This window comes from Mchenga conophoros, linkage group LG9, assembly GCF_057382185.1.
Source record: "Mchenga conophoros isolate Kocher_MC1m ecotype Shallow Benthic linkage group LG9, M_conophoros_male_GT1.1, whole genome shotgun sequence".
Lineage (NCBI taxonomy): Eukaryota > Metazoa > Chordata > Actinopteri > Cichliformes > Cichlidae > Mchenga > Mchenga conophoros.
In genome coordinates, this window is record NC_140534.1 from 30,326,595 (window position 1) to 30,347,713 (window position 21,119).

Here is a 21,119-nt window from a genome sequence, read left to right on the forward strand (position 1 = left end):
TAACTCAAAGTGACAATGCTATAATAGTGCTAATAATGCTAGTGCCATTGTTTGTACTGGAAACATATAGGAAATTATATATGGAACTTCTATTTTATTGTGTCTTTGTTATGTACATTACAGTAACATCTTATAACCATTTAAATACTATTATTAAATAATTAAACAATTTACTACAAATTGAAACCCATGTCACAGATGTACTATGAGGTATATTTAAAATGTATCAGTGCAAATGCATGAAAGCCTGCACTTTGCACTTCTTTTTTCTGCACTGCAAACTTTTTAAATTCAAAAAGAACAAACAAACAAACCAAAATGAGCACATGCAGAATACAATATTATTCCCTTATAAGTAAATACTGCCCAGAAAGTGAGCTGAATGGTGCAGGTTTGCACTCTCTGAGAGCGTTTCTTTACACATATATTTTTCAGCAGATACTCCAGGTGAAATAACTCTCACTGCATGATTTAAACATCAGGTAAACCACACAAAAATGATTCTAGGTTACATTTCTTACTTGCATTACACTTTTAAAGGTTATCTTTACTAAGTATGCTGTGTGTTTTTTGTTCACTCACTTGGTGTAAAGCAGGTTTATATTGTCAGTATAATGTAACAGACAAAAACAAGTAGTAGCCTATTTACCTACATTTATATTTAATGATGTGCATCTCTTTAAATCACCCTTCACGGCTGAGAGGACACATGTCATCTAATTAAAGAACGAGTAGTTTCTCAGCAATATATGCTTTTAAGTAGACACTTGAATTGATAATTGGCAGCTTTCACTCGTTTTCACGTACTTTTAACTGAATAAACTTTCAGGTGCATACATCTGAAAATGTGTTATGAGCCTCAGTGACAGGAATAGCTGGTGTAACCTAAAAATCGGTTGCTAAACAAGGCCTGTAAAGTCATACTTTGGAGGAAAGACACTTGAGACTTCAGTTGTTGTCTGCCCCCCCAAAAAAGAAAAAAACAGTTCATGATAGTTTGAAGATGAATGTCGTCTGGTCAGCCCTGATGTCCCCGAGGCAGTAGGACACACACTGTGAACGATGGCTCCTATTTTAAGGCTTATCCACTCAGGTGCTGCTTGTTCTGTATGCAGCAGTTGTTGGTTCTGGTTCCACAACATGGGCTCCATAGGAAACCACGTGGTTGTTTCGCTTCAGTGACTTTAAGGGTCTTTAACAGTAAGATGGACAGATATCAATTTTAGCATTTCTATCCTTTATTTCTCCTCTACTTGCCGTATTTTCCTTGGGTATAAGTGAAACAGTCTTCTGCACATCTTACAGAGAAGTGTTACAGCTTTGCTATATCACCGCTGCAGAAAACGGCAGCATTCTTTCTCCAAGACAGTGAGTCTAAACTGATATAAGGTTAGCAATTCAGTCCAGATAGGTCCTGTCAAAGCAGTTTTGCTGTGTAATCACATGAGGTGCTCAGGTTTGCTCAGATACATTTACAAAAGGTCAAAGCACCAGAGTTTGCTCCAGTTCCAACGGGAATTATGGTCGGAGTAGTTTTACTTTCAGTAAACAAAATCATCTGTCAAACCTTTCAAGAGCTTATCTTCCCAGCAATAAAACATAACCTCTGGTTGCACGAAGAAGCGGTGCTCTTTTTTTTATCGCTACCTCAGACTAAATTGAACTGAAAAGGCCTACAAATCCAAACAAAGCACTGGACCAAATTTGGTTGTCTTTTTCATTTCGGGGGTTTGAGGAGAATGTAAGAGTCACGCTTTTTATGTTTTAACACAAAAGTTAAAGAGAAATGTGTGAAAGAAACAAGCTGTTAAAGGTTCTTTAAGTGGGAAATTTCACGATAATACATTACCAATGCTGACATGCTAAAAGGCTTTGTGGATCTGTCACATTCAAACATGTCATTGGACAATAGCATTGGTACATGATGACACAGCTTAGGTCAAACCTTTCTAGACCTGGTAACTGTATCTTTTATTTTCTCTCCTCACAGAGCTTCTTAACTGGATTTACTGCAATATGATAGGAGCAAGTATTGAGTGTGGAGATGGTGGTTTGCGGTGTGTCTTAGCGTGCACGAGAATGTGTGTGTCGCTGCGTTTGTGTGAGCTTGTTTCTTTATTTGTGCATCTGTGGACGCACAAGTGTGTTTGGGTAAGAGATCAGATGTTTGCCTGGTCCATCACTGGGATGGTGGAGGAGCAGAGGATGCTGGGATATGCCCGGCCCCAGGGGCTGCTCTTGTGTGCTGAATGGAATTGAGGAATGCCACCATAGACAAACATGCTGCGAGCTATGAAACAACTGCCGAACAACTGAAATCAACACTGTGTGTCCCTGCTATCCAACACAAAAGGGGAGTCAATCCAAAAAACTAAAGGAGAGAGAGGAGGAAAGAGAGAGGGGAAAAAGAAAACAAACATTACAAGGGTGCCTCGCTGTAGCCGAAAGGGGTTTCACTGTACAATAATTTCACAGCAATGCCTAATATGTAGCACAGCATGTAATGAGTTGATATAATAATAACATAAGTATTTCTTTTTTGTATTTTTTTAAGAAAGACATATCCACTCTACAAGACAAGTGTGCTTGATACTAACTGTACACAGAAGAATGTGACTGATGAGTCTAGCTGTAGATAACTGGTCGAATCAGCTGGCAATAAAACATAATATTGGTTGGCCCCATCCCCAACAAAAGCATACAGTATGGGAGGCACCTGGAAAAAAACTCTATATTCTATCCATGCAAAAAAAGGTAAGACAAGTAAAAATATGCACTCAAAAGACTAACAGAAACACAAGAGGTTTATTAAGTTCACTTTAAAAACATTTCTCAGAACTCAATTGTTTTACACCACTTATCCTAAATATTTATATTAATAAGCAGTGTACTACGGTAGCCCTGAGGGCTCAAAGGCACTGCAACTGAAGACAATGCAAGCAAATGGAAAAACGCTCAAAAAGCACACAAAACACAACAGAAGTCGAATAAAACGCAGTGGGTATAGATGCTGCAAAAGCTTACAAAACAAAAAAGTAACAAAAGTGCTTTTTGGGGGATAGTGTGACGGCACAGCTGCAAACAGGACAAAAACTGAAACATGCAAAGGATTGCACAGAGATTAGCTTTAAAGGAGTGGAGGATTGATCAGTGTCGCTACGTAACATGTGTTTGAAATCCCATGATTCATATAAGCTTGTCGATACATATTTGCCATTAGCCGTTAGCTTGTCAGTTATGCAGCTGGTCCATCATTGTCTTATCTCCCCAAAAAGGTTCCCCTTTTTCTTGTGAACATTTACATTTTTTTCCCCATTGTGTTTTATTCAACTTCAGTTTTGTTTTGCATGTTTTTCAGGGGGGTTTTTTTGTATTTGCTAGTATTTAAGTTCAGTGCATTTGACCTCATAGGGCCACCATAGTGTACTCCATATAAGTCCAGCATTTGATATCGTGAGACCTCTTTCTTGTTGATGGTAGCTTTGTTGTATTAATTGATGTGGGATTATTCCTGATGTACGGTAAATAGATTAGGTTTCCACATGTTTGTGAACGATTAAAGTCCCAAACATGCCAAAAATCCATTAAAAACTTTCAGAAAGGCGCTGCTTGCTTCCAAGTATGGCTCAGGGACTTGTTGCACGCATAGAAATCAAACCCAGAGTAACTGTGCTGGAGGAGCTCTCTGATTTGAGGTCTTCTTCCATGTTGTTTGTCGCATTTGCTTTGTATAGAACGCCCACAATTCAAAAAGCTTCCTTCTCAGCAAGGGGTTTATGAAGTGAGGGAGCTTTTTTCTTTTCCACTTACAGGCAGACAGCATATTTTTTTATATCCGCGCGTGCAGATCACCAACATTGGCTGACAATTGTCACTTGTGTACTTTCTAATAATTTGGGCATGCTTGGCGGGATATTAAGCAGGCTTACAGGCAATGTGAAACGAAACGATTTGAACTCGTGTTAGATAGAAGCCGCGTATGCGTGCGGGAATGTAATTGATTTATTTATTTTATGACAAGGATGCAAAGCGAGTGTGAGATTTGCTACTGTAATGCGGATTCAGAGAGACAGAGAGCCGTTGTGGGATGAAGGTGGGGGAAGGTAGCTTCTCGTCTGTGGCGGGCTCTCGCAATCCTTCCAAACCCTCCAAGAACGTTGATAAGCAGATCCCTGAAATGAAATCTTCCTCAGCACCCGGCTGGATCTGCCCCTAATCGTTTTATTTACAGTCACTATAAAAGACGCCTCCCTTTTAATGGTGCTCTGAAATAATAGGCAACCGAGGAACAATCGGTACAGTCCTAAGCGCATTCCCCCATTCCATTTTCACATTAGGCTAATCGAGGCGAGGGGAAGGATATAAAGACATCAGTTGGATGAAATGAGTGTAATTGGAGAATAATGTAGTTAGTTTGCTCTAATCTTCTGCATAATATTAAAATGTTCTCAATGCACCCCAGCTGCAAGCAATCACCCCACTCTGAGGGGAAACCTGGGCGACACTCTTTGGAGTGAGGAAGGATTGTGCGAGTGAGAGATTGAGGAAGAGATATATCAGAGAGCAGGGAAAGGAACGCAGCAGAAACAACTGGAGGCTTCAGTAGGAAGTCCAAGAAACTGTCTGTGGAGGCCTTTGCCTAGATAAACTCAGCCTTCCTCTGTCTTTTCCCTGTCATGGAAAAGCAATCCTTGCACCCTGCTGATGGCTGGCTAATTTGTACCGGGGGCTTGTTGTTTGCCAAGACTGGTTATGGTGCTGTTGAAATCAGGAACAGTAGGGTCCAAAACTGTCAGCATGGGTTTCGGAGGTTCATTTTCTCCATGCTGAGTACAGCCTGGTACAGCCTGACTTCTGTTTTTTTCCCCTCTTCCTGCCAAAATAGATCCTACAGTACACCAGCTTAAAATGGAACCAAAATCTTCTAAGCACTCGAATTCATTTTAAACATGTTCACAGTAACTGAGGTAGAATGAGCTGCTTTGTGCACGCAGTGAGAAATGATTTGAAATGATTAAAATTCTTCAAGTGTAAAAACATCCACAGCTACATCTATTACATTTGCTGAAACTTTAATAGGCTTGAGATTGGAAACGGAGAGGTCATCAGTCAGCTGTTCACAATGGTCTCTTACACATACCACCATATATTTATTTTAAAATGACCATTGCCTCCAAAGCTGAGCCAAGAAGGCTAAATGAAGTTTTGATCATCCTTCTCTATACAATTAGGGCTCTGGGGAAGTTGTAGTGTAAGCAGTCACAGCAGTAGCCTCACAGTGGAATTAAGAGTGAGGTTTATTAGTCCCCCTTTGGCTTAGCCTTGTCTGTGATTTCAAGTAGAAAAAAAAACTCGCTCTGAGGCAGCTCTTTAACTGCTGTTATTGTGCAAGAAAATTGTCATTAGACAGTGGAACAAATAACCTCGAAACGTCATGGGTGTCTTTGCGAGGGATCTAAAACAACAACAAAGAATTAATCAAATTAAAAGGAAGCCTTGTTATGCGATTTCAATTTAATTTCCACAACCAAGCCCTCTATTTAGTGTTTGAAAAAACCTAAAAAGGGCAAGTCACAGTTTAGGGCTCAGTAACAGTTTTATATTAGTAAAGAATTATCAATCCTTTAAGCTAATTTGGATAGGTTGGGGAGCCATAAAGTGGGCTATGAAATGGAGTAGCCTATTTGTTAAGCTCCCACCCCCTTCCACACTCTTTTTATGCCACCGGGGCACTAATACACTTTTGTTTTCCCTTGTTGATCATCTGCCATTTAAGGCACATTAAATCCTGCAAATTAATATAAATCTATGGAAGCTATTAGCGAGTTCCACTCTGCATCAGACAGCCAGAAAGGCCTGCCTTTGTAACCGAGAGTATGTCTTAAAATAGCTAAAAAGACGTCTGCTGTCAACTTTGCTGTATATAATACGCTGGACTTATTGCATTGTTTCAGGTAAAACGCAGCAGTGTAAACTTTCAAAATGTCTTGGCAAACTCTTCGCCTTCTCCTTGTCTTTTTCTTCATCTCCTCAGCGCTTTCTCAAGGTTCTCCCTTCTGCATTCTCCCAAATCCTCTCCACTCCTCTTTTCTTCTTTCCTCATAGGCAAGCAGTTTAGGCAAGTGCCATATGCCCTGATTAAAGCTAGCGGCAGGCCAAGGAGCACAGGGAGGCTGTTTTGTCATTAGCCCCTTGCGCGGCTGAGGTGGAAACTCATTTAGCCCCATGCTGGACCTTCATTATGATAGACTTGTATCAGATGGCATGTCTGGCTGGGATCTCTGGCTCCTGGCTAACGGATGGGGAGATGCTGCAGCTTCAGCCCCTCTCCAGCCCCAGCAGGAAGAGAGAAAGGGCTTTAAATGGAGATAGGGCTCGAGGAGAATGTTTGTTGCGGGGTAATGGGAAGGGAATGGGGAGGAAGGGACAGAGCAATGACTGAGTGATCCAGGGGAAAAAGGAACAGGTCGGACCTGGGGTTAAAGGTTATAGGTCCTCGAGGTGGCTCTCAACACCGGAGAACTAAAACAGTAAGAAAATATTCACTGAAAGCGACTTCACTTGTTTGTTGTTATGGTTTGCTCTTACTAGAGGCACACTACAGCAACAGCTGTTTCACTGCTGCATTTATTTGGTGCTTGTAATATGAACAAATAAAGCTGGTGTAAATCAGGTAGAGACTGAGGTGGAAAAGAGGAATGAAGTGGGAGCAGCAGGTGAAAAAAAAGTGCACACATCAAAGTGCCTGCGAGGTGATCTCACTTGTTATTAATTAACTGACAAGTTAATCATTCTTACCATTTTATGGGCTATTGACGGCTGAGACAGTAGCTCAGAATAATTGAAGTGTGTAGCTAATGAAATAGCTACAGAACAGTCTTTCTTTTTCTTTTTTTTTATCTGTAAAAAAATCTAAAATGTACTGAATGTTGAACGGGGGTCACGCTGCACCTCGTTACTCTAAGCATGCAGGTTTTATTCACGTTGCTTCCACGTCCTTGTTATCACTTGCATACTGATGTAATTTCCAAGTAGCATCAGGTTTTCAGTTCCTGGAGGTCAGATCTCTTTGTTGTGCCTGTTCAGCCATACTGGATACTTGCTATGACTTCATAGTTACTGGTTAACATTGATGATGGCATTGTTGAATTTTTTAAAAGGCATCACTTCCTGTTACTCTTTTCCCAGTCAAAAATCTACAATTTATGCATAACAAACATGCAGACGTGTTGTTTGCATGTTTGCAATACTTCGTCACAATTGCTCTGCTTATATGACTTAGACTTTCATTTATAGCACAGACTTTACTCTTATACAGCTCTGTATGGATGTAGGTTGGGATGATTCGGTATTTGGATTGCAAGAGGACGGATGATAGATATGAGGTTGGGGGGTCTTCAGAGGCTAAGGATGGTTTTTGTAGGAGTGGAATATGAGGGAATGGGGCTGGAGGGAGCTGAGGCTGCATGAAAAGAAGCGATACAAGCCCGCGGGTTCTGATTCAGGGTTATTAACATGGCTTGGTGTGAAGACAGAGAGAGGTATGGGGCGGGAAGAGCTGAGCAAGACAGCTGGGCCTCGAGGAGAAGGCAAGTTGATGGGGCTCTGGTCCTGAGATAGGGCCGTGAAAGGATCTGGGTCTCGCTCAGCCTGGTGCCTCTGTGGCAGATGCTGCAGCAGACTGGATGAGGGGACCACCACTGACACAATGCTGGCGGCTAGAGCTGTGTGCTCCTGGTAGACCGAAACCACCTCTCTGTCTGGCTCTCTGTCTCTCTCTGCTTTAGTCTACCCCTCCCTCCTTCTATCTTTTCTCCCTGTCTCCAGTTCTTCCTCTTCCTCCTCCTTTTTTTTAAATATTGTGAACACCATCATCAGTGCTTACAGCTGCACCTCCTACACTCAAATCCACATACACACACACACACAGCAAAAACATGCTTGCTGCTGACACACACACAAAAAAAAAACTGTGCGTACGTGGAGTACAAAAATTATAAGCTTCAAATGTTCCAAAGCAAATGGCTGAAACAATTTTTTCCCTATTTGCTGACAGTTGTGCTACCTCCTGTAATAAAAAGTCAATGAACCAAGGGCAGTCAATATATTCCAATAACAAAGACGGGGAGATTTGTCATTTTCCCACTCTGTTTTTTTTTTTGATGGAAAAAACATGCCTTTCTTCTTTAGCATACAAAGAAGCGGGCGGCGACAGAGCCGCAGATGCACACAAACACAGTTGCGCTGTCTCTTAAAAAGGAGAAATCTAGGGGAAAATGCCTGCGCCCCCCGCAAAATGCAACCTGAGGAGAAGGCATCTGACTGTGACAAACCAAATACGCTCTGTAATAGAATTTTCCATTTCGGCAAAACTGATAAGGAAGAGAAAACATAACAACTGCGAGTGGCACATATCTGAAGGAGGTGATTTCAAAGAACAACACCAGTGCACTCCAGAAGGCTCCTCGCGCTGAGTTCTTACATAAATATGCCGTTAAGCAATATGATGTATTATTATTACCTGAAAACACGCTCTGAGCCCGGGTAGGCAGCATATGAGCCAAGCGCCTTAGCTCCCCAAAGGAGATTGTCTCGACATCACATATCAGTCGGTGCTATTGGATTCCCTGACTTTTAACTGGGTTAACCCACTTCCTGGTGAATACAAATTCAATTTTAACTGCTGCAGTTTTTTATTTGCCATGCATGTACCCCCTCCTTTACCTTTTCACTTGCCTTGCTCTCAATAGACTGGCATAACCACATAGAAACAATTTTCCTTTATTGAGTATACACAAACTATAAAATTAAAATGAAGTGCTATTACACGTGCGCGGGGGTTTGGAAATCTCAGGAACAGAGAGTGATCCGTCCAATTTCTTTTATTCCTTCCGTCCATCAGTCTCTGCCCATACCGCTCTCTCTCTCCTCCTTGTCCCATAACCCGCTTGCTACATGTTGCTAATGTTTTATGCCTTGTTTCCTGGCAAGTTTAATGGAGCAGCCATTTAGAATAGATACCATCTTAAGTGTTCCAGATTTGACTTGATGCCCATCCAGCTCTAAATAATACCTTTCATGTCTTTAAAAAAAAATCATTTGTCACAAAATCCAAAATAGATCTTCTCAATATAATGAATCTAGATTAATGAGAATGGTATTATTATTATTAACTGCCATCTTTGTGGTAGATTTAACATGTTTGTTATAGCTGTTTGTCATCAGACACTAATTAACAAGCGGAAAACTTTCCACACTGCATGTTTTGGAAAACTGAAAAAAAACTCAAACTAATCTTCTGATGTGTCCAAAACTATTCAAAGCTCTCCAAGAATTCCAGCCACGAAGGACACACTCCGGTGGGACCTTATGGTTTTTCCAGGCACCTTCAATGTACGCTTTGAGAGACACTGAGGATCTTAGACACACCACTACAGTTGTTGTTTTTTTCTTTTTAACTGTCTTCCAGGGTCTGTGTGACTGTCTTCTCAATGGGTTAATGGCTTTCCTCAAGCAAAGCGAGGGAGAGCGGGGCCTAAACAAAGCCAGATGAGGGAGTCAGGAAGCCTTTCAGGACTTCATTAGGGCTCTCTCTCTGAAAGGGGAGGTTAGGAGCCCAGCAAGCTGGTACTGTTTAGCTGCTTAACGTCAACAGGAATGCTCACGCAGCTGCCCCGTAGAAGCACCGGTGAGCACACACACAGCATAGCAGAGGCGAAGCAAACACACGTGCAGATATGCGCGCTCACCCTCGCTACACGCACACACGTAAGATCGAAAGTCGATCGTGAATACACACACACGCACGTACGGGCACGTACAAAGTGTCCCTGTGTAGCCCCTGGTTCAGACAACACACACCGCTAAACACTGGCTGGTTTAGCATGAGAAAAGGGCCACACAGGGACTCAAACAACCTCTCCCATTAGTACAGTCACACTGTAGCTACGGGCACCAGCCACACACATGCACGAACACACACGCGTACAGTGTGGTCATTAAACATGCAGTCATTTCTGATGCACAGTGACGTGTTTATTTAATAGAATTGACATCCTGTTTAATTTTTGCTGATGCTGCGCTGCATCAGGGCATGCATTAAACTATTGGTCAGTTATCATTTATATTTGGAGTGCAGCAGCCTCGTTTGTACTAATGCAAACGTGATTGGTTTTGCTATTCAGTGACTGTATTTACAGCAGTGGGTAAAGCGCTTTAGCGTCTTTAAACAGAATACACATATATGAGCAAAGTCATCGTCTTAGTCATCTAAATATTTGTAAAATTACAGTGTGCTAGCATCAGCACTGTTCAAGCTTACAACAGCAATCATATAATGAAAGTCTGTAATTTACTTTTGATTGGTTTGGGCACATCCATAAACCTGTAATTTAAAGGTTCATGTTCAATAAATTCCAGATAAATATTAAAAATAAATCAAAATGGAAAGCTGTTGATTAAGATGCTCCTCTGTGCATGTTTTACACCAACATCAGCAGATCAATGGAAATCAAAAGCCTTTAATAAAGATCTAGTGAGAAATTTCAATTCATTGCATAAGAGCCAAATGGCAACAACCGACCCACAGAGCTGTACTTAACAAATTTGTTTTAGCATGCATACATCGGTTTCTTTTTTAATGGGAAAGGTGTAAGTTTGTGTCTTTTTGTGCGTGCGGTTGCAAAGGTGTACTGTTGCAACTGGTCGCCTGCCCCTGAAACACTGAGCATGCTACCACATCTTCCTCGAAGTCCCGAAAGCAGCCAGAGTTGAAAAGATTGGACGATTAGATGGATATCATGGCTGCAGACACGTGGAGCCCAGATTTGATGAGTAGGGCGGAGAGCAGTGCATCTGCGAGTGTGTGCGTCTGTTTGTGTGCATGACAGGTGAGGCGGGAGAGGTGAAAGGGAAGCCGCTTCATATCAAATGAACAGAGAAGAGGCCTGTAAGTTGAGCCTGGCATCTTTTGGCTTTCTTTGTGTGTACGTACGCATGTGTGCGAGCTGTGTGTAAGGGCAGGGGTGGGGTGTTTTGTTGTTCTCTTAGAATGAATAGAAAGGGAGCTGATGATAGTGTTAAGAGAGGGGGAAAGAGGTGTGTGTTTAAATATGCGTGTGTGTCAGCGAGTGTGTGTCTGTGTGAGGGCTGTGTTCAAGCACCACCTAGTGCTCGAGTGTGGCACCTCACCTGTGATGGAAAACACCTCAACTGTTACAATCAGGGTGTAAGCTTGAAACACTGAAGGAAGCAATAAGTGCAAGGGATATAATTTTGAATGTTTATATCTGAATACTTTAAAATTTATTTTAATAAACTATATATTGTATATTGCCAGTGAAAGGCAAGCGCATGCTTTTGCATTACTCTTATTATAATAGTTATTTATCCTTTATATAATCCATTAATACTGAGTTTATGAGTAGTAGGAGATCAGACTATGCACTGTCAGGAGGGTAATTTATATCATTTTTGTAATGCTCAAAACAGCAACTCTACCTTAATGTTATACTGCAATAAAAATATTAATTATATGACACGGCCCTTGGAGAGGAAAATGCAGCAGAAATGGCTTCAGCATACGGTAACACCTCCTGTCTGTTCTGCGATTTTTTTCGAGGGGGGTGAGGGGCTATAGTGAGACAGAGATAATGTCACAGTCGATCCCTCACTCATCTGACAGTCACCACCAGCCACCAGATAAGAGGCACGAGGAGAGCCCGGGATAATTATGGCACACATGGCTTAGCAAACTTTCCCCCTGTTTCACCTCCTCATTTCAATGTGCCCTTGAATACAGTGCACTGTCAACACACATCCATCGCAGTCGGCTTACTCCAACTTAGCGCCGCGGCCCCATCAAGCCTTCCAAACAGGCTGGTGACAGTGATGTGAGGCTGTCGTGGTGGATCAAGGTAATTCAGTCTGAGCCTCCGTCCCAAACCCGCCCCTCCCGCCTCCCCCCTCCCCGTCGTTGTCAGTCGAGCGCGCCGTGACCCTCGGGCCTTCAGATTCGGCTCCCCAGACCTGTTTATTTTTATCACAACAATGAAAATTAGCATGATGCCGAACGCCTATGCACGCTTCACGCCTCCGAGGCTGTTTGTGTGCACGCGTGTATGTGTGTGTGTGTGTGTGTGTGTGTGTGGGCTGGAGTGACAGTGTCACCTTCTTATCATGGGACCAATGTTGTGTAGACAGGGAGATTTAGCTGAGAGATTGAGGGGTGAGGGGTTGGGGGTGTTTGGTGGTTACTACTGTGTGTTATGACAGATAGCACCAATACAAGGATTATCAAAACAAAGATTCTATAAAACTGTCAGATGAGCGAAGTGTCCCATGGCGGTTTTGCGGAAGAAATGTCAGAAAACCTGATCATGCTGTTTTTATATATATATATATATATATATACACACACACAGTTTATCTCATTTGCTTTTAATGTCAGACTGATTTCATTCACATTCAGATATGCATCACAGACTGAGTTTGTTTTGGCGTGCAACATTTCAAAACTTTACTGTTTTTTTTTTCTTAATCCACAGTTTGAACACTTGAATTCTGACAGATGTGTCCATAGTAACACTTTGCTGAAAAGTAGGTTAGGTGTAATAAAGTGCTAACTGCAGGAAAAACTGTCTTTCAATAATTCAGTGATATTCAATAATTAAATTCAGTTGCTTCAAAGTTTGCTCGGCTTTTATGTTTTACCCAGTTTACCCAGCTTCTGATCATCTTGCTGTCTTACATCCACTGAGTGAACCTGCTAAGATTTAAATATGTTTTGCTCCAGATGTTATAAGGACAAATTTTAGGGATCCGACACAGCAAGGGTCTTCAGTTTTCCTTGGCAAACACTTTTCTGAACACTGACGCTTAAGCGTGACGGACAGTCTTGAACATTTAGTCTTAAGATGAGCTGAGAAATCAGCTTGGCTATGTGGATTGACCAGATACAGATGTTTACTGCTCTACTTCCCGCACGCAAACACACACTGGCCCTGCACACAAGTGTGTATAGAGCTCACAGGCGCATACTCCTGTCTCAGACTCCATGATGCACGTGCATGCTGCCGTGGAAGGCTTTTCCAGTATGACTGACAGCAGTGATGGAGGTGAAGATAAGCCTGATTAATTGGGAGGATGGGTGGGAGTGGGAGGCTGCACAGAGGCTACGCTGCACTGCTTCAACAGTGCCTTAGTGGCATCGCATGCCACTACTCAAGCAATTTGTCAACATTGCTGAACGACATTTATTTGACTGCGACCACGGTCTCTATTTTGCAAAGTGCTATTTTGTCACAGTTGAAAAATTGCCTTTTTAGATCAACTTTGACACTCGGCTCTGAAGTTGTTGGGCTTTTTTTCTTTTGGGTGAGGGGTGCTTTTCGGTATCCGTAGTTGTCTGTTTTCGTAACCGCAGGGATGAAAATGGTGGCCTGAACATCCACAAGCTAAAGATCGATGAAGCAGACAGTCCTTCTGTCCTCCAGTCCCTTTATTTCTACAGTTTCCTCACAGCTTTAATGTGGCATTAGTCCCAACAGTTTTGCTGTTAGCACAGTTAAAAGAAATAAAAATGTACTCTAACGAGATATACATATTTAGATATCACTGCAAGTTTTTCTAAAAAAGAATTGCAAGATGCATAAAACAATAAAAGAGGTATTTTTGAATAAAAATGTTATTGGCTGGAGACGAATTAGAGAATACTTATGATTTTGAGTACACTACACTGGATATGGCCTGACGATATCCAAAAAACCCAATGGTGTTTTTAGCTTAAATTCAAAGTCAATGTTAGTTTTCATTCTTTATTATCGATATAGTGTGCAAGTCTGCTGAGATGATTTTACCTACAATGAATAATCATGTCAGTGTTTCAGAATCATGATTTCTGAAACCTATTTTACTTACGCTCGCTCTCCTCATTGCCAATTCGGGATTTTCTAGATGCGATCACCACCGTCGGAAACTTTTTCCTCTTAATATATCTTCGACAAACGCGATCCAGTTGTGTGGTTTCCGCTGTGATTCAAGAATCCCTGAGAGCACTCATTCAAAAGTGCGTGGAGAAAGACAGATAGGCAGCGCAGTGAAGATCCATTCAAATATGATTATAAGTGAATTAATAGACATTGACATTTGTGTTTGTTCCAATGTGGTGAACAGCCCAGCGTTTCCTGCCAATGGGCCCATGGATGACACTAATACCTTGTAATCAAAGGAAATGTGTATAGCTCCACAACCATTACATTCAGATTTTGTCTCTCTCATTTTCTTACTTCACTCTTGTTTGTTTCGGTGTAATGCAGATCAGTTCTGGGTTTATTTTCTACCCTCAAAGCTGAATCTTTTATTTGATTTGCGGTAGAAAAAAAAATCATCCTGGTAAAATTACATCCACATGGCAGAGCCTCTGAGCTTGTACTGTAGCTCGGTTGGCATTGACAACAGCCATGCCATGATAACAAAACAAGGTTAGGAACAACTGAGGAGCTGCTTTCCAAAACACTCAGCTTCTATTTTAGGTAATAAATTAATAAATAAAGGCCGTTACTCATTATGTATCAAACAGAGAAACATTTAGCACAAGACTGCTCGATTCATTAACACTTTATTACTCCAAATGCTCTTTTTTTGTGTTTCCCATGCCTCTCTAGATCAAACTGGCACTGTTGCTAATAAAAACCTTAGAAAGCTCAAACGTGCGATGCAGTTCATTTGCTTTAAAATAAACACACCTTTATGAAAGCTGATTTTTCTTTTCAAAGTGAGACGATAAGAGGACCATTAGAAAATTGTGCAGCACTCCCACTTAATGATTCACTGTGTCCTCTTCACCTCAGGATGTGGTTGACATGGCATGGATGCACTCTCGTATCTATCACTGAGCGACTTTTCTTTCTTTTTCTTCTGTAATGCCTGTGAAGACAGTTCACCCTCAGGAAAGAGGCAGCTACATTTTCACCTCTTCCGAAAGCAGAGGAGGGGTGGAATTAGCCAGTTGAAAGGTTATGTGGTAAGTCAACATTAGCTTTTCGGATTACTCCAGTGATTGAGCCCTGTAATTATATGACACAGTCTTGTGCTCTCATTGGTGGGATCCTTGTCTCCCTATATCTTTTAACTTTCACAAAATAAACCTCTGAAGCGGCCGGCTTTTCACAAACAGATCACTCTTTGTTTGATTTGGCAGCTGCTTTTTTTTTTTCTTTTTTCAAACAAGGTGACTCGGGTAATAAAATATGATATTTAATTTTAAGGGTTTCTTGGTTGTACAATAGACTGAGGTGCATTTTTCTCCTTGCTCGCCACATTGTGTTTCCTTGACTTAAGCTTTTGTCTTCCCAGCAACTGTCACTGTTTAGTACTTAATCACATGGGAGTGCCCTTTGGGTAATGGGAATGACAGGAAAGCTATAGTACAAACTTAAAGCTTATGAACTTAATGGCTGCCTTTTTGAACTTTAGCCAAATTACAGAAATTTCAGCGGATTTCGCCTTACAAGAGTCTGTGCAGGGTTCTTAATCCTTGAGAAAACAGTGTTGGGTACAAATGGAGTCGGCGTTATTGGTAATGTTTATATTTACCTTAGGGCTGGGACATGTGGACATGTCCCCCATAGACAGTAATCCACAATAAATACGAGTCTTTTCTCTTAATATTTACAGAATCACAAAAGAAAAAGGTTTGTGTCCATCTGGATTGAATTGAGACTGAATTTTCTTGGTTAGGACACACAGCGGGATGACAGAACCCAGCCCAGCTATACCATAAAAAGAGCATTTGTTTGTTACACTTTTTCACATGATGAAGGGATGCGGGATATCCTTTCAGCCCAGTGTTTACAGGGAAGAAAGAGATGGCATGATCTCTGCCTTTGCCCGTGCGCACGGCTGTTTGTTGCCGTGACACCCAAGAGTCAGCTAACAATGAATCCACCGTTTTTTCCGCCAAATTCAACATTAATGACGATCCGTCGCGAATCCGTCGCGGGATGTTGTCGTAAAGGTTAAAATACAACCTGTGCAGTTTGAAATCTGCTAAATATTCCAATGTAAATAATTGAAGAAAGCTTTTAAACAAACAGACAGGCCGATGAGTTTGGATAAGTCATCGTCATATCGCACGGTATCATCATATATTGGCAATAAGTGGAGGTAAATATGGAACACGTGTCAGGACAGACTTGAGTAAACTTTCAGAAGTGTGTGTCATGTCATTTTTGTAATAAGGCTCACCCCAGTTTAGGTTTGCCACAGCAGACAGTGTGCAGCCAATCGACTACCAGTCATCGTCTGCTGGATATTTCTGCTTGTACTCCATTACCTTCTTGCTGTTTAACATAGCTCATTAAATATCACTTTTCCATACCACTTGTCCCAGTAAATAAAGTTGATGTTGGCCCACGCTGCCTTCGTAATCATCTCTCTCTCTCCCTCCTTTTCCCCTCGCCACCCCTCTCTTTCTCCCTATCTTACCACGCGGTGTTCAGAGGTAATTGAAAATGTGATCCATGAAGTCACAAGTGCAATTTAACTCAGAGCCTACCCATGTTAGCGCTTCCACTCGTAACAGGTCAAAGAATTAAATTCATTTTTAAAAAGGTGACCCGTGAAATTGCACTCATGATAGATGGGGTGTAAAAGCAATATTTTAAAACATTTATAGGTATATATTTTCAAGACCCCTTGATGCTGGAAACACTGTTTCTGTGCTAAAACATGTAATTTTATTTGGGTTCATTTGGTGAGGGTGATAGAAGTGCAGCATCATTTTTTGGTTAATTTTTAGCAAAAAATATTTGGTGATTAAGCCAATTCACCAACGCTAGCAAGAACAGCATTTGCACCATTAAATGTTGATGTGCAAATTCAGGTTTCAACTGCAGGCACATGTACATGCCTAAAAATGCTTAAAGTGAATGAGGGTCAGAAAATCCAGAGGGAAGTTGGACACTTGCACCTGCCGGGAATAGAAAAGTCCAAGTACGTCAGTAAGTAAGCGTGACGGATATAGCAGTTTACATCTGAGACTGCTTCACTCTCATAATTTCACATCACTTGACCAAAGAGATCTCTCTAAAGTGCTGTTCCAATTCTGAGAAACATTTTCACATACAAGCGTGGGGCAGTATAGAAAAGCCAAAGCCAGCGTGCGAGCCTCTCCGAGGTCCCTCACCAACTGTCACCTCCACACCACCGAGAGGAAGGAGGGCGATGTGGAAGATTCTGGAGGAAGACCGAGGTGGCGAAGGGGCAGCTGTCTTCGCCTCGGTCCAAGTTCTCTGACCCACTTTCCCACCTTTTCCACCTCCCGTGGATTCCCCACCGCCATCTCCTCTCCCACTTTCTCAGTCAAGATTAATGGTGTGAACCCAGACCTGCTGGCAAACTGGATGTAAGGAAGATGTCTGAGGTAAGACCTGGCAGACGTTCAGAGCGCAGATATGTGTGCATTTATGTAGTTGTGTATGACTGTACGCACATAAATACGGCAGGGTTAACAGGGACTGTCCTTACGGTGAAGACTGATCTTACTAATCTTGTTTCAGGAGAGGGCAACTCATATTTCACTCTCTCTGAGCAGCCAAGATCTCTGTCTTTCACTCTTTCTGTCTCTCTGCCTTGGTGCCTCGAGGGGGTAAAAAAGCAAATTCTCAAGGCCTGAAAGTATGCGAGAAGACTTGGTTGGACAGAAGTTCAAGATGTCATAGAGGAGAAGTTGTGTTTCGACATGAAGCCTTGTTTGTGCTCATCAGCAAACCTGTCAGGAGGCCGTTTGATGTCGCATTTGGGTGATGTCCTCAGGCGCCCTGTTTGTGTTAGCTTCCATAAGGATTAGCTTCATATAGCGCGGCCTTGCCCGAGAATCTCAATCAGTGGAAGACGCAGCAATTTTGGTGTCAAACTCATCAACAATCGGCATCCATAAATATCTCCATCGAAAGGGGAAAAGGGCGCCCAAACAGGGATTGGAATTAATGATAAGATTGGAGAAATTCATCAATATAATTACTCTAGTTTTCTACAGAGCAGAATATTTTTCAAATCACCACCATACCTCCACCTGCATAATTGATAGAGTCCTCATGATTAAACTAATGAGGCTTAGAGCTTAAACCCTATCCAGGAGCCTCCTAATTACAAATATGTAATATCCCCCTCTGCTTCAATTAGCATTAGAACAGAAGGTTAAGAATCATTCAATATTCATGTGGACAGAGAACTTCAAGGTTAAGGAGACTGGTCATTTAACCTTAGCTTTAAAATAAAAGCCATTTTCCTTAATTGTCTTTGATGAGAGCCACTAACTACATAGCTTTGGGAAGTGCTTCATCAAGTTTTACCCCAGTAAAAGTGAAATGTTATTGCTTTGCTCGAGTCTACCTATTATCATTTGGAGATGCTCAAGCATCTTTGGGAAATCTAAAATATTCATGCACTGTAAGATAAATTATTTGGGTCTTGCATATGTTTAAACCGCTCACCGGCGTATTTCTTAGTTATCTATCATTTCACATATTTTCTTTTAAAATGCCTCAGCCAAACAGGTGTGTGACGTAAGGCAGCTGAGCTGTCAGGCTTGCAGAGAGATGGTTTCTGATTGACACCCCTGGAGGCAACAAGTTTAATAGTGCATCATGGGAAAGCTCTTTGCAGACTTGCAAGAACATCTCTCCTATGTGATGAAGGCTTAGTGAAAAAAAGGATCAAATGGCACAAAGTGTGTGTGTGTGTGTGTGTGTGTGTGTGTGTGTGTGTGTGTGTGTGTGTGTGTGTGTGTGTGTGTGTGTGTGTGTGTGTGTGTAGGGTACGTTTTTTGTGGTGAAATGCACATCTGTATATATATATATATGTAGACAGAGAGAGAGAGAGAGATAAAGGGGGTATTTGTTCTACATCCATTTTGCTGCTTTTACTGTCAAAGGGCCAGCATGCAGTAATTTTGCACTTGAGTATAAAATCAGTGTAATGCGACATATTAGTTCAGCTGGTGAGATTTTCAGTTCTGACTATTAAATATATCACTGTCTTCATCTTTCCTGCTACACGCTGAGCTGAGGTATCACTACCACAGGGAACGGGAGCTTTAACTTTGGTCTTGCTTCAGTCCACCTCCTTCAGAGTGTGTCTGACCATTGACGTGGGGTTTGACAAGGAACTGCATTGGCCTCGTGTCAGCAATGGAGACCACAGAGTGAAGGCCTGGGACTCAGAGACTGGGCTTGGATCCCATAGCCTGGAGGCTATAGGCCCAGCACTGCACCCACTGGCCTAGACCAGCCCAGCACAGCCTAGACCAGCCCATCCCTGCTCTGCTCAGCTCCCCCCCCCCCCCCCTCCTCCTCCCTGTGGCCTCCCTGCACCTTCACCAGCTGCGCTTTTCTGGCTCCAGCTGCTAGGTGTATATGTGTGTATGTTGCCCGCCCCCACCATACCCAGTTTTTTCCCCCTACATCTCTCATGTTTTCCCTTTCTGGTTTTCCTTGTTCTCTTGGTTTCCCTGATTTGTCCTTTCACTGTGTGTCTGCTACATCCTCTCTTTTTTATCCTCTCTGCCTCTCATCCTTCCCTCCCTTGCCAGACATAGGGGTTGTAATAGTGCCCAGCAATTACTGAGTTGGCATGTGCTGCATTGTTTACTCACAGTCCTATTCCTACTGGACTTTATTAAAACACCATCTGCTGTCAGCTCTGGAATGGTAGTAGAGGTGGTGGAGGAGGAGATGGTAGAGGAAGGCAATGGGAGACAAGCGATACATTTGGCTGCAGAATGGAAGGAGCTGGACTCACGTGGAGAGTGCGGGCTGCCGCAGTGGTCTCTTGTCAGAGGGACATTGACAGTGCACGAGACTGAGGAAGCTAAATGGGATCTTTGCTGCAAATGACCAGTCTGGTTATGCAAATAAACAAAAATGAGTTCCAAAAAACGGCAGGTCCAACCCTGAAAAGAAAATCACTGCATCCGTCTTTCAAGGCCTCAAAAGGTGGGGGTTTTATTATCCAGACAAAAATGGCTATTATGAACTTTTTGTCGAATCAAAAAATATAATTCTTCATAATTATTGAGGACTTCAGATCACTTTTGACCCAAATAAAAACAAAGGCGGATGACAGAAGTCCCTCATTAGAGCCGTTGGTCACAGAGAATGACTCAGGTGCTAAATAGCGTGCGGAGTAACAACAGCATAACCGAGGCTATTTATGAGCGCTCACATTTCCTCTCTTTGCTTCCAACACACACACATGCACATGTAGGCCCACGCTGGGCAATAATACTGCAGGCCCGCCCATGTAATGATATTCTGATGGTTATTTCATTAGCTGTAATTTGTTACGGGACATGTCATTTAGGACAAGAGCCTGGATTGATTTGATAAGTCACTGTGAGGAGGCGGGCGGAACCCACGACAAGCTAGATAGATAAGTCAATTATTGGAGAGGCTTGGCATGAGCGGCTGCATGTGTCTGTGTCCTCAGGTGTTTCTGTACAGTTTATTTGCATACAGTAAATACAGGACAGCACCGTTATCCAAACCGACTAAAAATATTTTATCCTAATACAAAGGATATGGCTTAGCGAAAGCCTTTTATATCGCTGTAATATTCAATCTGGGTGTTTGTAGTGGATGCTTGTGCTTGTGGGGGATCAATGAGATGGAAGACTAAAGTGCACTCATGTAGATACATGTGCAAACACAGCATACAGCTATAAGGTCAATCTAGATGCTCAGAGGTCAGTCTACTTGAAAAAAAAATCTGTTGCTGTGATTGTCTATTCTTGTGGAAAAGTAAAGAGGAGGATGAAATTAAAGTAAGTTAAAGGCAGCTTTTTAGGAAGCTTTACCTGATCTGTGTTAGGCTTTGAAAAAATGGCCTCACTTGTGAGTTGTTCACTAGTTAGGCATCTGTGCTGAGGGCCCCTACTGAGAGAAATTTAGCAACATGAGAATCACTAAAGAAAAGCAAGCAGAAAAATCATATTGTTCAATAGAAAATACAAAAACACGATAATAATGCATATTTCCCACTGATGTTTGTCCCTTTTATTTTGTCCTGTCCCCCTACCCTTACCCACAACCCTCTGGTTCTGCTGGAGGTTTCTTCCTGTT